The sequence below is a fragment of the Canis aureus genome, chromosome 1 (assembly GCF_053574225.1).
Source record: "Canis aureus isolate CA01 chromosome 1, VMU_Caureus_v.1.0, whole genome shotgun sequence".
NCBI classification, from domain to species: domain Eukaryota; kingdom Metazoa; phylum Chordata; class Mammalia; order Carnivora; family Canidae; genus Canis; species Canis aureus.
The window spans coordinates 31192151-31209359 of record NC_135611.1 but is presented as its reverse complement, the minus strand read 5'-3'; the positions used below and the strand labels follow the sequence as shown (position 1 = coordinate 31209359).

At 39.3% G+C, this 17209-nt stretch overlaps 1 long non-coding RNA gene across 1 annotated transcript in view; it reads left to right on the top strand.

Annotated features, from left to right (window-relative positions):
* Positions 1 to 11151: 11151 nt before the first annotated feature.
* Positions 11152 to 17209, top strand: part of LOC144312088 (uncharacterized) — a 47793-nt gene continuing 41735 nt past the window's right edge. The window contains exon 1 of the long non-coding RNA XR_013377528.1: positions 11152 to 11425. This is a non-coding gene — a long non-coding RNA (uncharacterized LOC144312088). The remainder of the gene's footprint in view (positions 11426 to 17209) is intronic.

Genomic DNA, 17209 nt, shown 5'->3' with positions numbered 1-17209 from the left:
CTTTCCTTTCTATAAATGATACTTTGGTGGTATTTTCTGGTCTAGTGTAGAACCTAGTGAAAGTGTCTACATTCTAGTCACCGTTTCTATTATACTGCCTCCCATTCTTAACCTTTCCTGGCTATGCTTATTTCTCTCCAAAATACATCTTAGTTGTTAACAACCTAGTTCTTTCATTTATGGACTTTCTTCAGCTCCACTCTGTCTTGGAGGGCTAGCATCCGGTCCCACCAGCGTTTGTCAGTTGTGTCAACATTTAAGCAAGGATGTGCTGTTTACCATGTTGTTCTTAATATTCTGCTTCCAAGTCCTGCTTCGTGAATTGAATTGGCTACAGTTACCTAGAGGCTGGTGTCTTCAGGAGTGTGTAGAAAATGGTGGGTAATAAATGATGGCTCAAAGCTAGATTTACAGATCTAGTTTTCTCTCAGCCTATAACCTTACATCTACCCACATCAAAGTTCGCCTGTATTTTGTGGCCTGTTCACATTGCATAATCATTTTCAGCCTTGCTTTTATGTTAGAATCACTGGCTCGATTTCAATTTGATTGGTCTAGGTGATATTCGTAAGTTGAAGTAATTCTATCGTGTAACCAGATTGAAATCCATTGGGCTATAGCAAGGATGTAGGCTTTGAAGGTCATTATGGTCTCTGTTGCAGCCACTTAAGTCTGACGCAGCAGCCATAGGCAACTGTGCAATAATTTGTGTTCCAATAAGGTTATTTCTAGACAACAAAATTTGAATTCATACAATTTCATGTGTCACAAAAGGCTTCTTTTGATATTGTTTTCAACTACTTAAAACTGTGAAAACCATTCTTGTCTCCAGGAGGTACAGTAACAGGTTGCAAGCAGGATTTGGCTTGTGGGCCATAGTTTGGCAACCTCTGGTTAGTAGTTTATCTGATGCTTCGGTTTGGTTCCAGAAGAGAAAATCTTTCTTCCTCAGATCACCGATAGCATTTTATTTTTTTAATTTTTTAAAAAGATTTTATTTATTTATGAGAGACACAGACACAGGCAGAGGGAGAAGCAGGCTCCATGCAGGGAGCCTGATGTGGGACTCGATCCTAGGTCTCCAGGATCATGCCCTGGGCCGAAGGCGGCGCTAAACCATTGAGCCACCCAGGCTGCCCACCGATAGCATTTTAAAGGAGTCCTATCATTGACTAATTCTTTTAAATAGGTCTTATCAAGACATTTTTAAACATGGCAATGTATTTCCTTAGTGGCCTGAGAAATGGTAGCAGCTGGGATGCTTTGTCTACCAGTAACAAGCCTGGCTTAAATGGTTTAAAAGAGTAGGAATGACATTCTCTCATTAAAATATAGAAAGTTGAAAGGCTAATTCAGCTTTTCTACAATATTATCAAACCTTCTTTCTACTCTACTGTCCTCAATACCGGTTATGACTGATGTCTTGCCTCATAGTTTCATAGTTGCAAGATGGTGGTAGTATCCCCAGGCACCACATGAGGCATGTTAACATCCAGCAAAAAGAGGCACAGTACTCACTTCTATGTATATATATTTTTAATATGAGGTAACCTTTTCTCGAACAACCCTATCCTGATAGATCTCCCATTAGGTCCCAAAGACCAAATCAGTCCCTGGTGGAGCAATTGAGATCATGATTAACCATCATGAGGGATCTGGTCTAACAGATGGCTTCAGGATCCCAAACCAAATCAGGGTCCTGTTAGCAAAGGAGGAGGAATGGCAGTTGGAAAAGAATCAACATAGTCTCACACAGAGCTAGATTTTTAGGATTCAGAAAAAAAATCTGAAGATGGCTGTCTGCTGAGCTTCTCATTTCTATTTGCTTTATTTACTTTCCTTAAAGACCATCAGGGAATTTTTCAGTCTAATTTTCCTGAAAGAAATTTTACTGATCTTCACTCAAAGAGCTTATATTTTGCATTCGTCCTTAAAGATAATACTATTATTTCTATTAGATTATGTTTAGAAATAAATGTATATTTGGGCTTATTTTGTTATCTTTCTAAAACTGCAGCACATTGCATATGTAGCATAAAAATGCTTTTGTAAAAAAAGGTTCAAAAGTTTTTTGTTCCTTTTTAACCATCAAAGTGTCACCTAGTTTTTGTATTATAAAACAACAAAAAATAGTTTTTTTTTTTAAGATCTTATTTTTTTATTCATGAGAGACACACAGAGAGAGGCAGAGACAGGCAGAGGGAGAAGCAGGCTCCCCACAGGGAACCTGATGCAGGACTCAATCCCGGGACCCTGGGATCACCACCTGAGCTGAAGGCAGACGCTCAACCACTGCCCCAACAAAAAATAGTTTTACCAAGACAATTATAGTATCAAATAAGAGTTTTAGAATCATCCATGTCACCCTCCTGCTTCCTCCACCATCTCCATGGGAATTCTGATCTGCATCCCAAGTTGTTGGTCCTCATTTGCAAATCACAGAAGGAGATCTGTATCCATTCGGATTTCAGCTGGGCTCCTCCCCCTGAGAGCCTGGATGCCCAGCCAGGGGCCAGGAGCATGGCCTGAAATTCCACATTTGCAATTTTCTTAGAAGAACACCTGGTGCATTGGAAGGTGCTCTAGCCCAGAGCTGAGAGGCTTCTGATCCCAGCTTCTTATGAAGTATTTAACATCAGACAAGTTACTTAACCTCTCTGCGTTCTAGTTTTAACACCTGTAAAGCAGAACTTTGGACTATATGGTTCATGAGGTCCCTGGTGGAGCTAATCTGTTTTTCCTTACCATGGGATCCAAAACTTTGATCTTCACTTTCCAATGTTAAACTAATATCTACTCTGTTACTGCTGGGTGGTGGAGGCCACTCAGTCACTCCTGGTGTCCCCTAAGATAATGTGTTGAGGCAGCGAGTCTGTCCTGCCCCAGCGCCCTGGGACAGCCCAGGATGCTCCAGTGTGAGACTCGCCCACTTTGTCGGGCCTGATCCCCTTCCCCCTCCGGAGACACAGGAGAACACAAGTAAGCAAGGAGGGCTGCACCGGGAGGGAGAGAAGTTGGTGAGCTTTATCGTTTTGTTTTGTTTTAGACTAAAATGTTTGCAAATGTCTGTCTGTACCTTCATTCTTAATGATGAGACACACAGGACCGTTGTTCGCCCCGCGACCGACCGCCGCACCGGGGAGGGAAGCCGGAAACCCAGAGAAACGTGTGTAGGGAGAGTCCTCTCGTTTGGTGGCAAAAGCAGTGTCCTTCGCTCGGCAGCATTTCTTTTCCTTCAGAGCTTCCCGTGCGTACAGGGAATTCTTTTTTTTTTTTTTTTTTTTTTTTAAGATTGTATTTATTCATGAGACACACACAGAGAGAGAGAGAGAGAGAGAGGCAGAGACACAGGCAGAGGGAGAAGCAGGCCCCATGCAGGGAGCTGACGTGGGACTCGATCCCAGGACTCGATCCCGGGCCGAAGGTGGTGCTGAACCACGGAGCCACCCGGGGAGCACCCCCCCCACCCCAGGAATTCTTTTTTTTTAAAGATTTACTTATTTATGATAGACACAGAGAGAGAGAGGCAGAGACACAGGCAGAGGGAGAAGCAGGCTCCATGCAGGGAGCCCGACGCGGGACTCGATCCCCGGGTCTCCAGGATCGCGCCCTGGGCCAAAGGCAGGCGCCAAACCGCGGAGCCACCCAGGGGTCCCCTCAACCCCCCGTACCAGGAATTCTAATCGTTTAACTCGCATAGCATTTCCCCACGTTTTCCTGGGGGGCGGGGGGGCTGCAGTTTTAGAGAAGCCTCAGGGTCCTCCGGCCCCCCTGGGAAGCGGTTTCCCTAGGGGACCCGAGGGACTGCGGAGCGCGGCGGGGCCTGGGGAGAGCGGGGCTGAGGTCGCGGCCCCTCGTGGGAGGGCGGGGGCCGCGGGGAGGCGGGGGGCTCGGGCTCAGCGCCCGCGGGGAGGCCTGGCAGGGCGTCCGTGCCCCCCGCTGCGGCGGGGCGCCCCGGGAGCTGGGCGCCGGGAAGCTGCGCCCCCGGCCGCGGGGCCCTGCACCGGCGGTGCAGGCAAAGCAGCAGGAAGGCCAGGAAGAGCAGGACGGGGGCTGGAAGAAGGATGCACAGGAAGGGCTCCACGTCGTCCTCGGGGGAACTTCTCCTCTGGGCGCCCTGGAACCCGGGAAGAGGCGGCGTTAGGCGGCGGGGAAGGAGGCTTCTGCGGGCCCGAAGCTCCTCGCTTTCTTCATCCCTTGTTTTTATTTTATTTATTTTATTTTTTAAAAGATTTATTTGTTCCTGAGAGACACAGAGAGAGAGGCAGAGACAGGCAGAGGGAGAAGCAGGCTCCCTGGGGGACCCCTAGGATCTCCCCTGCGCCGAGGCCAGACGCTCCTCCGCTGAGCCCCCCAGGCGCCCCTCATCTTTTCCTCTTACCCTCGTTCCCCCCTCTCAACATCACTATAGTCCTTTCTTTATGCCAATGGGCTTGGGCCCAGACGAAGCAAAGTAAGTGGATATGATAAAGTATGAATTCGAATGTCAAAAATGCCTATTGACGCTATCCTACAATATTTCGCTGACGGAAAAATAGGACAGTAGCTATGAGGCCCACCGCTCATTCTTGGAATGGGAGATCTTACTCCATGCGCGCACTCAGAATTGGACCAGTCCCGTAGTGTGGCCAGCAGGGATCATATGGAGCTTACATCCTTTAATTCTGGAATGAATTCTGACATTGCTAGGTGTTCCTATCACGGATAAGTAATATTTGAAATCTGAGTTGATCCCTGATGTTTACGATGAATGAGATTTTAAGATTCCTCGGGTTGCCTGGGTGGCTCAGCGGTTGAGCGTCTGCCTTCGGCCCAGGGCGTGACCCTGGAGACCCGGGATCCAGTCCCACGTGGAGCTCCCTGCATGGAGCCTGCTTCTGCCTGTGTCTCTGCCTCTCTCTGTGTGTGTCTCATGAATAAGTAAATAAAATCTTAAAAAACAAAAACAAAAACTTCCACTTGTGTCTGCAATATTTGTAGAATCAATATGAAAACTTTTGAGCTCTTTAAAGAAAAAGGATTGTATCCTATTGCAGCCTAAAATTTCTTTAAGTGACCCTGTAACAACTCTTTGCAGCCAATTTCCTGCAACATGCTGTTTATATCTATTCAAGGGGAAAATAGCCTGAATTGAACAATAAAGTTTAATGAATCTTTTAATCATATAAAAGCACCCCCCCCCCAAAAAAAAAACCCTACCTAGTCTAGGATATTATTAAATTAGATATATTAAAGATTTCTGCTATATCTGTGGTTTGCGAGTATAAGTCATTTATGAACTCTATATGAACACAGATTTTTTTTGGTTGTTTTCTTAAAGTACAATCTTTATTTTATTTTATTTTTTTTTTTCATTTGTTTTTTTTTTTTTTTTTTTTAAATTTTTATTTATTTATGATAGTTACAGAGAGAGAGAGAGAGAGGCAGAGACACAGGCAGAGGGAGAAGCAGGCTCCATGCGCCGGGAGCCCGATGTGGGATTCGATCCCAGGTCTCCAGGATCGCGCCCTGGGCCAAAGGCAGGGGCCAAACCGCTGCGCCACCCAGGGATCCCAAAGTACAATCTTTAAAGTATAAGCATATCTGGTGCTTTGTTAGATATTCACCATCTGCAAGGTTTTCCATCTCAGTCAAACTTTAAACATTAAATATTCTTGAAAGTTCACTAGTTTAAAAAATCGCAGATAAATTCTTAAGCAACCTAGAAGATATTGATTTTACAATATTGGCTGACAAGGTAATGATGGTTCTTGATGGAGTAAATAATATAATAGCCATGAAATGATGCTTCAACAGCAAGGTAAAAAAGCAGTACAAAAAAATACTGTTCCAAATTGCAGAGACATTGCTTTAAATAAAGCTGCTAAGAAGTAATGAGGTATTAAAAAAGCTTCTCTGTTAAGTAAAGCATACAGCAACAAATATAAATCTTTGTATCCACTGTTACAGAAGAAAAAACTAAAGCCTTGTATTGTGTTTCAAACAAACAGGCAAAATACTAAGCTCTTTATGTACTTATTTAAAAGAAAAATAATAATAAAACAGAGCTGGGAGTCTTTCCCTGATTTTGGGGCCAAGGACAACTGTTTTGCTGGCTGTGACCTCTTAAGACTGGCTTATTCAGTGTTTGTATCCTCTTTTTTACTTCCCAAAGAATTTACAATTATGTGTGTTATTTTGATTAAAAATTAGTTTATTTAATATTTATATTGCCAGATATTTTGTCCTGGGTAAGATAGGAGTTAAGGTATTTTAGCTTAAAGTGCATAAAAAGAAAAAATGGGTTGTTTTTGAAACAGAGTATTGTTTTGGGGTTTGACAACTCTGGCTTTTGAATTCTAGTAGGACTTTCTAATACCTGAGTGACTATGGACCATTTCTTTGTTCCCTATGGGCTGGGGTTTCCTTCTCTATGAAATGGAAATAATATCTCTTTTTAAGGGTTGTAATGAGGATTTATTTTATTTATTTTATTTTATTTTATTTTTTTTAATTTATTTTTTATTGGTGTTCAATTTACTAACATACAGATATTTTATTTTTTTAAAGATTTTATTTATTTATTCATGAGAGACATAGAGAGAGAGGGGCAGAGACACAGGCAGAGGGAGAAGCAGGCTTCACGCAGGAAGCCTGATATGGGACTCGATCCTGGGTCTCCAGGATCACGACCTGGACTGAGGGCGGCTCTAAACCACTGAGCCACCCAGGCTGCCCCTGTAATGAGGATTTAATGAATCAGTATGTGTAAAGCAGTTGGTGAATAATGGATATTTATGTATTTCTACATCAGGTAGTCACATGGTCAAATATACTAGAAAATAATATACTAAAGATAACCAGAAGAAGTCTATAAATTTATTGCTAAGGCTAGAAAATACAGTGAACATTAAAAAAAAACTAGAATTACTATGTTTATGTTTTATATTTTTCAGAAAAAGTATTTTAGTAACAATATATCTTATGTGTGTGATCATTGTTGTGTTTCTAAATTATGGGTTCTGTTTTCTTACACATAATCTGTCAAAACTATTAAAATCTTGTGATATAATAGGACTTTGATTACAAAAGCTATAAGAATAGATGAACTCATAAATAAAGTCACTAGCATTAGTAAAAAATCAAGTTAGAATCAAAAGCAATTTAACTATGTTTAGTTTTTTTTCTCTAGATGAACCATTAAAAATATTAAAGCTATTATCTCTTTTAGTGCCTAAAACACTCTTCAACCTTGATAAACATGGATCATTATGCATGACTTAGTTTTTTTCATTCTCCATCAATTATATGGATGATAATAGTTTCTAAACAGTTGTGGGCATCCAATTTTAAATACCTTGTAAGTTCAACATGCATAGACTATAAAGATAGTTAATGTTCTATTTAAAAGGTTTTGTGTAATAAGACCTTGTTGTTAACAGCTATACCACTTAACAATATTATCAGTATCAGTTGCATTTTTTTTTTTGCAATTAGTTGCAAAATTTTCCAAAGAGAAAAGCTACAGTCTCTTCTATCATCCATACTTCCATTGGTTGAGTCAAATTTATCCAATTATCAAAGACTTATCTAAGATGCATTTTAGGCAATTTCTTGAGATAACTCCTCTTGTGTTCTAGATAAGAGAAGCACAGAGAGCTACAGGACAAATTTATGATGGTCTCTTTAATTTTCTCTTTTACTAATTCTTGGCATATTGGTTCAAATTGTTTTTTTTTTTAATACAGAAAGGATGTCTCCTTTTCTAGTCAAATGTTCTTATTTGTTCATTTTCCTTAAAGTTGTTTCTTAGCTTTTAATATTCCTCTGATGCTTATATTGACTCAAAGGCTTTGTTCAGGGAATATTTTTAAAAATATTCAGTTAAAAGTGTAACTGTTGAAGGATATACAATCATAATTATATAAATTCACTTAAAAATGTTAAATATAGACAGCATATATAAATATATAAAAAATGTATAAAATGTCTCTCTGTAAAAGGTAGTTTAGGAGAACTTAAATGCCAACCTCGTCAGTTGATTTCCCAGACAACAGGAAAATAGATTTGTTTCCCTCTTTTTCTGGGACAGCAGTATCCCTCATTTCCCTCCTCATCATAAAATTAATTGAGTTCTTAGGTTTCTACAAATATTTTTCCTTTCGGCTGCCTCAGATGGACGCTGCTGTGGTGATTTCCCAGCAGCAAAGCAGCTGCTGCATTTCTTAGAGACAAAAACCTACTTAACCCTCTGCTGGCCTGCCCAAGGTAAGATCCTTGGCTTCTCTTAATTCTTAGAAACAGTGTCATTATACAGCCAGACAGCCAAAGGGAGCCTCTTATGTTTGTGTATGTGGGCATTGCTTTACTGGGCAAAGAACAAAGTCATAAAACCAAGGCATGAAGAATTAGTTGATTCCTACCTTCAGGTGTTCTTTGATCAATTTGATCTATCTATCTATCTATCTATCTATCTATCTATCTATCTATCATCTATCTATCTATATCAGGTGTTCCTGGAACATATTTGTGGCAAGTTTCACTTGAATCTATCATTGTCAAAAAGAATACAACTTTCCAGTTACTTCCTTAGACCAAGCCAGTCAGTGAATTAATATTTCTGTCTTAGCCATAAAGTAAAATGTTTCCACTAAGTTTTAAAGATCCTAAAAATATAGGCATTGTTGGTTTTAAAACTGACTCTTAAACATAACTTTAGCAAAGAAAAGGTTTAAGTCATAGATACAGACCTGTAGCTGGGTTTCCAGAAGAGGTAGGTTTGGTTCGCTGGTTAACCACTCATATGTCCCCCTGCCAGCGTGTCCAAACTTCCTCCAGCTGCTGGCCATCAGTCCCCGCATGTTTTCATCCGACTGGTGCACTGACCACCCTTCTATCTCGCTGCCCAGATTTCAACAGCCCTTGGCCTGGATCCAGCTTGGATGTGCTCGGTTGATGGCTGTTGGTAAACTCGTTCTCTGATGAGGGGCAACTGGGAAAAGAAACCAACCAGAGAGACCTCTCAGGGCTGACTGTTTAAATTCAGTGCCTCTGCATTTGTTTTTGTGGCCTTTATCGCTGTCAGGATTGGCATCAGATATCAGACATGGAATAGACTTTAGACAGAGGAGTTCTTTGCATTAGCATTTTGACAGTGCAGTGGATGGTCTCGGTGAATAAAAGCTGTTTATATTTAGGTATAAGACCCTCTCACTTCCCTTACCACATCCCTCTCCAGAGATACAGCTCAGCAAGAAAAACTACCCAAGCTGAATTTTCTTTTATTATTTCTGGGTTCTATGATACAGAGAGAAAGGGTATTTGGTGGAGAAGCAAGACTCTTTTATAACATTTTAGTGAATTATTTAGATGAAAGATGCTAATGATAAAGTTGTATGGGAGCCAGACAGACAGTAGCTCAGATTGTTTGGAAGAAATATTTGCTGGTTTCAATTAAAAACAATCAAAGTACTGATAATTAAATCGTCTTCCTTTTGATTATCTTGGGAACTTTATAAGATTATTTATACTAAGCTTAAAATAAGAAACTTTCAATTTGAATATTCACTGAGGTAACCTTGGGATGTTTAATTCTACAAATTTATGGAGGCTTGAACATTTAAGACAGGGTGGTTGGATTCTCTCTCTTGCTTTTTTTTTTCTTTTTAAAGATTTTATTTATTTATTTATTTATTTATTTATTTATTTATTTATTTATTTATAACAGAGAGAGAGAGAGAGAGAGGCAGAGACACAGGCAGAGGGAGAAGCAGGCTCTGTGCAGGGAGATGGACGTGGGACTTGATCCTGGGTCTCCAGGACCACGCCTTGGGCCAAAGGTGGTGCTAAACCGCTGAGCCACCCAGGCTGCCCAGATTTTCTTTCTTTTAGTGGGGTAGACTTCAGTTTCAAATATTTATTCAAAATATTATAATTCAGTATTGCAACTATCCACATCCTGATCTAAGCATCATTTCCATCCAAGCAGCTGTCATGATGCGGAGAGTATTTCTTAACTAGGATTTTTTTTTTTCCTAATTAAGATTCTCCACAGTTGGCCCATGGTGGCCCATGGACAGGTTTTGGGGATGGGGTAGTGAACTGACACTTTTAGATAGATCCAATTTCTGAGAAGGAGCCATCATTTTCATTACCCTTTCAAGGACAGCAGCCCTCCTTGCTATGGTTTGGCTCTTTGCCAACCTTCTCATTTGTGGTAGAAGTTTTCCCTAAGTTTCGCAGTGCCTTAGTCAGTATCCTAGTGTGGAACTCCTTTGTCATTTCATCCTTTTAATTCCTAATGTAGAGTAAGTTGATTTTGTGCTTTCAGTTAAAATATTTTCTGATTTCACTGATCTGTTTCTATTTTGATTCACTACTGTATCCCCACACTGGCAACCTGTGCACTATTTAGCTTTTTTTGTATGTCCCTAGCTTTGTTAATACTGTGTTCTAAACTCCTCCTCCACCCTATGAACTTCAATACCTTTATTTCTTAAGAAGCAAACTGGAAATCTGGATCCAGAGCATTAAATATGCACCCATAATGTTGACCCTCCTCCAGCATTGAATGAATCGGATACAAATTCCTGCTCTTACAGATATATTTTTGTGGACTGAGAGAAACAAGTTACACAAATACTTGTCAGAAGGTGATACATGCTATGGAGAAAAAGAAGAGAAGGAGCAGAGTAAATGCTGAAGGGGGGGCTCTTTTAAAGGCGGAAAGTCAATTAGGATCTCAGAGAAAGTGATACTTGCACAAAAAGCTGAAGGATGCAATGGATTCAGTCATGAAGTTATCAGATGGAAAAGTATTGCAGGGCAAGGGAATAGCCAGTGCAAAGGCTCTGAGGCAGTCACGTGCCTGGTAAGTTCTCAGAACGGCTAGAAGGTCAGGGTGGCTGGAGCAGTAAGCTAAGGAAAAAGGAGGATGTAATGAGAGAAAGGATATGTGGGAGGTGATAGGACAGCACAGAGTAGAGAGTTTATAGAGCATTGTAAGAATTGTGACTTTTACTCTAAAATGTAGGAGCCATGCAGAGTTTTGAGCAGAGGAGTAAGAAGATCTGACTTTCATTTTAAAAGGATCACTCAGGCTCATTTGTGTTTGAAATAAGTATAGGGATTAGGACAAAAAGCAGGGAGACTAGCTAAGGCCTCTTTTAATAATTTAGGGAAGAAACAATAGACCAGAGTAGTAGCAGGGGAAGTGGTGACATTCTAGATATATTTTAGGAATAGAGCCAACAAGATTTCCAGAAGAACTGAAAGTGGTACGAAATAGAAAAAGAAAAAAATCAAGGAGGATTCTGTTTTAGGCTTGAGCCACAGGAAGGATGACCATTCTCCTTTACAGAGAGGGAGAAAGACCAGATGGAGCAGATTGTGTTGTGTTTTGTTTTTACACAAGAGGAATAAAGATTCAGAGTTGGGTTTGGACCTGGTAAGTTTGCAAAGTGTGTGAGTTTGGATATTAGAATTTGGAGTTCAGGAGTAAGGACTGGACCACAGTCAACAGTTAGAACTCATTGGCAAGGAGATGGTATTTAAAACTGCAAGACTTAATGAGATCACCAAGAGAATGAGAGTCAATAGGATGGGGAGACAGGGAGTGGCCAGTGAGGTAGAAGAGAACCCAAGAATGTTCAGCGTCTTGGAATCCAAGAGAAGAAATGTTTCTAGAACATTTCTACCTATCTCAAAAGGTAGGTGCTATGTGATCAAGTAAGATAATGGAGGAGTTTTACTATTGGATCTAACAAAATGAGTTTGGGGGAGGGATGTCATTGGTTATTTGGAAAAGAGTAGTTTTGGTAGAGTGGTTGGGGCAAGGCTTGATTGGAATGGCTATAAGAGAAAGGAAGGAGCAGAACTGGAGATAGTGCACAATCTTGAGTTATTTTTTGCTTGAAAGGGGAGCAAAGGAATGATGTAGTAGCTGGATAGAAAAGCAGAGGTAAAAGAGTTATATATGCAAATAGACAAGTTAATAGACTATAGAGAACAGAAATCATCAATATATGTCGACTCTCAACAATTCTAATTCTAGGAATTCATCCTAAAGGAATAATCTGATAAATACTCAAAGATATTATGCTGTTGAAAGGTGTTTTAGCACACCTTGAACATCTATAATAACAAACAGGCAATTTTTAAAAATTCCACAAGATACTTGGCTAATAAGATCTCTACATACAAAGACAGATTATCACCTGAAAGCAAATACCAGAAAAATGTGAAGATGCTTATCACATATTAAGACAGATTTATCAGACAACTGCATGCTTATTATACATTTTCAGGTCTCTGCCTGTAGAAAAAAGTCAAGAAAAGTTATTTTCCGTAAGTAGTGGAATTATGAGTTGTTTTTTTTTTTAATGGGACTATGGTTCTTTCTGCTGATCAACATTTGTAAATTTTCTATGACTATAGTTCTTATATTTTCAAGAGTGACAGACTTCTTGGTTTTCTGGTTCTGCTGGTTTGTGGAGCAGCTGGACTCAGGGCAGTCTGCTCTAGTCATGTGACATAGTTCATCTTCTGGTCAATAAAGGAGAAAAGGTCCTTGAGAATTCATGATTAGGGAAGATTGAACTGAATTAAAGATGCCGATAGAACAGTAGTAGTTTTTTTTTTCCCACATTTAATTCTAAACTAGGAAATACATTTGAATTTTAGCAAACTTGTCAGTGCACTTCTCAAGATGATATTATAGGAATTAAATAAGCTTATATTTGATTAGGAGGACTGAAAACGAAACAGTAGATGGCAGGCGGCACTGTGATGAATCACTCTGCCTGAACCAGAGTTCCATGGAGACGAAGAGTTCACCTAAGGGTCAGCAGATCTGGCCTTTGGTTTTGTTCAGCTTTGTCCCTGATAATCTGGAAGGGAAGAAACGCAAGCCACGTGACTAAATCCACCAGCAATATGGGTTGAAAGAAGATATGCCAGCAATGATTTTTTAAAAAAACCAAACAAGTATGACAATAAAAAAGGAAAAATTATTGAAATTTACTTTGGAAAAATGAACACTTACAGAAATAGAAGATTTCCATTTTGAACAGAAGATTAAAAAAACATTTTATGAAGTTGTAATGAACATAAAATAGAATCTTAGCATTCTTATATGCAAATTGTAGTTACTCTTAGTGCAAAGGTCTTATGTGTTGTTTGATGAATTTTGACAGTTTTATTTAGCCCTGTAATCACCACGTAAAACAAGATGTAAAACATTTCCATCACACCAGGAATTTCTTTTCTCCTTCAGTCAACTACTTTAAAATTCCTGTCTACAACAGAAGAATATTTTTAAAAATCTCAATTCTTCCCCCAAATCAAAAGCAGGATATGAAATGTATAAGCTTACTGTTTTCTGGTTATGAACGTGGGTATTTTTAAAAATTTGGCCTTTAGTTTTTCTATACTTGGAATCAAGGAAAGTCTAGGTATATTTAAAATAGAATAATGATCATAAATGTTTGGAAATCACATTGATATTCTTGAATTTAAAACTGGAACTAGGCAGGTAGATACATGTAATTTGTTCATGTATCTTTTCTTCATATATATGTGATAGGGAGTGGATTAGATGGGGTAGAGGAACCTCATCATTTAGTACCTAAATTGTCATATATTATTATATTATCTGTTTTTTTTTTTTTTTTTTTACAACTCTGAATGAGAAAAATCATTCCACTACGGGGGCACAGTTGGTTAAGCATCTGCCTTCAGCTCAGGTCATGATCTCTGGGTCCTGGGATAGAGCCTCACATTGGGCTCCATGCTCAGCAGGGAGTCTGATTCTCCCTTTCCCTCTACCCCTTCCCCTGCTTGTGCTATCTCTCAAATAAATAAAATCTTTAAAAAATAATAATAATAAAAATAAAATCACTTTTCTGAAAGTGCAGTCCAGGCCTGACATGCAGTGGGCAATCAAATGCTTTAGGAAGAAAGATGTACTGGAGTCTCCTTTTACACGTAATCTGTATCACTCTGTTGAACACTGTCAGAAAGGTGACCTCACCAGAGGATGACTGGATTGCATGTACTTAGGCAAGGGGACCCTTTGGGTTGACCTGGGAACTACTGGAACTTCATCTAGGTACTGGACTCGTTCCCTGCTCTGTGGAGGTCTCTGCTCAGACTCAACAGTGCTGGTTCTTGGGAGCGGTGGGCCTATGTGTGGTGCTACACCATTCACTTGAGCTCATCAGAATCCCCCAAAAGATGCCCCCAATGACACACATTTAAGCAAAGTCACTTAAAATATCCAAAATGCTATGGGGGAAAATTTTAGTCTGAACCCCAAATTCAGCAAGTAGTTTGGACTGGAACAAATGTAAATGGCATATGTTAGGAATACTACAGCTCATGAGTACACAGTAAGTAACTACTGTTGGACATACAGAAGAACATTTGAAACATCCACTAACTCTGATTTAAATTCCTGTTTTGAAGTCCTCATTTATATCAAGGTCTTCTCCCTCTAAATAGGAATACTATCAGATGAAAATGCTTGGTAGATTTGATTTCATGATTTGAAATTAGAGAAATGAATTCCAAATACATTTGGACTGTTTTCATGTGCAGCCTGATAATTGAGACAAAATCTCTTCCTTTAGCCAGCATTTCAGTATTTTTGAAATGGGATATAGTTAAAGTCACAGTGTATAGGTTCCCAATATTCTTTCCCTCTAGGCACCAGTCAATACTTCTGTGAGCTTTCCCAGATGAGAAACAACAACAAAACCTACTCCTCCTACACACACTTAGGTAACAGAACAAAATCTTTGGTGGGTTTGTGATTACAGATAGAATTATGGAGATTATTTTTAGGGGCAACCAGTTGGTGGAACCATTTGGATTATATAAGAATTTTATTTATATCTTTATTCACTTTTTGTGGTTAATTAACCCATAGCAGTTTTTTGTTTACTGTCTCATTTCAGGAACTTACGTATGTGCAGAAAATGGTCCTTTTAGAAACATTTCCATACACATGTGTCTAAAATGGTGTCCTGTTTATTTCAAATAGTATTTTATAGACAGACTCAAGTAATTGAAGGATGTATTTTTCCCTTCAAATTTTTATTTAAATTCCAGTTAACACACAGTGTGATGCTGGTTTCAGAATAGAATTCAGTGATTCATCACTTATATACAACACCTGGTGCTCCTCATAACAAGTGTCCTTCTCAATACTCATCATCCATTTAGTTCATCCCCCACCCACCTCACTCCATCAACCCTCAGTGTGTTCTCTAAGAGTCTTTTATAGTTTTCCTTTTTTCCCCTCCCATATGTTCGTCTGTCTTGTTTCTTAAATTTCATATATGAGCTAAGTCACATGGTATTTGTCTTTCTCTGACTAAATTATTTCACTTAGCATAATATCCTCTAGCTCCATCCACTTCATTATGAATGGCAATATTTCTTTCTATTTGATGGCTGAGTAATATTCCATTAATATCTTCCACTCCCTCTGCCCCTCCTCCTGCTTGTGTTCTCTTTCTCTCAAACACACGCACACACACACACATCATATCTTCTTTATCCATTCATCAGTTGTTGGACACTTGGGCTCTTTCCATAGTTTGGCTATTGTTGATAGTGCTGCTATAAAAGTGTGGGTGAATATACCCCTTTGAATCTGTATTTTTGTATTCTTTTGGTAAATACCTAGTAGTGCAATTTCTGGGTTGTAGGGTAGTTCTATTTTTAACTTTTTGAGGAACCTCCATACTGTTTTCTAGAGTAGCTGCACCAGTTTGAATTCTTGCCAACCGTGCAAGAGTTCCCTTTTCTTTTTTTAAAATCTTTTTTTTTTAACTTTTATTTATTTATGATAGTCACAGAGAGAGAGAGAGAGAGGCAGAGACATAGGCAGAGGGAGAAGCAGGCTCCATGCACCGGGAGCCCGATGTGGGATTCGATCCCGGGTCTCCAGGATCGCGCCCTGGGCCAAAGGCAGGCGCCAAACCGCTGCGCCACCCAGGGATCCCAAGAGTTCCGTTTTCTCCACACCCTCACAACACTTCTTGTTCCTTGTGTTAATTTTAGCTATTCTGATAGGTACAAGGTGGTGTCTCATCATGGTTTTGATTTGTACAGGATGTATTTTCTTTTAACACCAAGTTGGTCACAAGTGAAGCTAACCAGAAATGAGAAGCTTCTGCTTATGTAGGCCACAAACACTAAGTACACACTAGTTTAAGTTCCAAAGAACATAGTACAATTGTATGTGTAATCAGATGGCTTAAGAGATTAGGAAAAAATAAGAGAAAATGCCAGACCTAAAGGCATTTACTCCTCCTTTTCTCTCTTGTTGTATTCTAGAACAATTTGTTTTAATCTGTCCTTTATAACCAAAATATAAGCACAAATAATGCATTGTGAGGCTTCTCAAAATAAAACATGGGGAACTAGCCAAAGTAGTGGTGTTTCATTAAAGTTTCTTTACTGTCAGAAATGGACATAAATGACACCTCATCTGTCTCTTCATAGTCAACCCGGTATTTCCCTAGGAAGTTCATAAGGCAACAACTTCCCAGGAGAGCTTGTCCATGGCCCACATTACATTTCTCTTACTGATCCTGCTCTTTTGAGGTTTTAACCAAGAGAGAAAAATGAAAGTTTAAAGAAATAACAAAAGACACAAATGATTCAAAATCTGGGTAATCAGCTTTTGAATAACCATTGAATTTTCTTGCCAGACTTCTATGAGAAATAGTAGGATTTGAAATGACATCAATGCCCATATATAGAATGGCTGAATAAACTGTGGTGTATCCACACAAAGGCATACAATGCAGCTGTGTAAAAGAATAAGCATCTCTATAGATGGAGGAATGGGAATGTGCTATTAGAGATGGGAAGGAATAATACCTCTAGGTATACTTCTTTGCATAATTCTGACTCTTAGCAGCTTGGTAAGGTTTCACATATCCAAAAACTTTTATTTTTCTATAAATTGGTCAGTTTTGTTTTCGTAGTTATTGGCATCAATGATAATATTTCTCTTTAAATCGCATCTGTAAATATGGTTATGTCCTTTTTATCATTCCCAATTTCACTTTGTGCTTCCTGTTTTTTCATCTTTGAACACGACTGTAGATTTGTCAATTCTGTTAATCTTTTCTAAAGTCTGTATTGGGCTCCCTGATTCTGTCTTTGTTTTCTATTTTATTAATTTTCACTCTATTTCTTTCTTGTTTACTTTGAATTT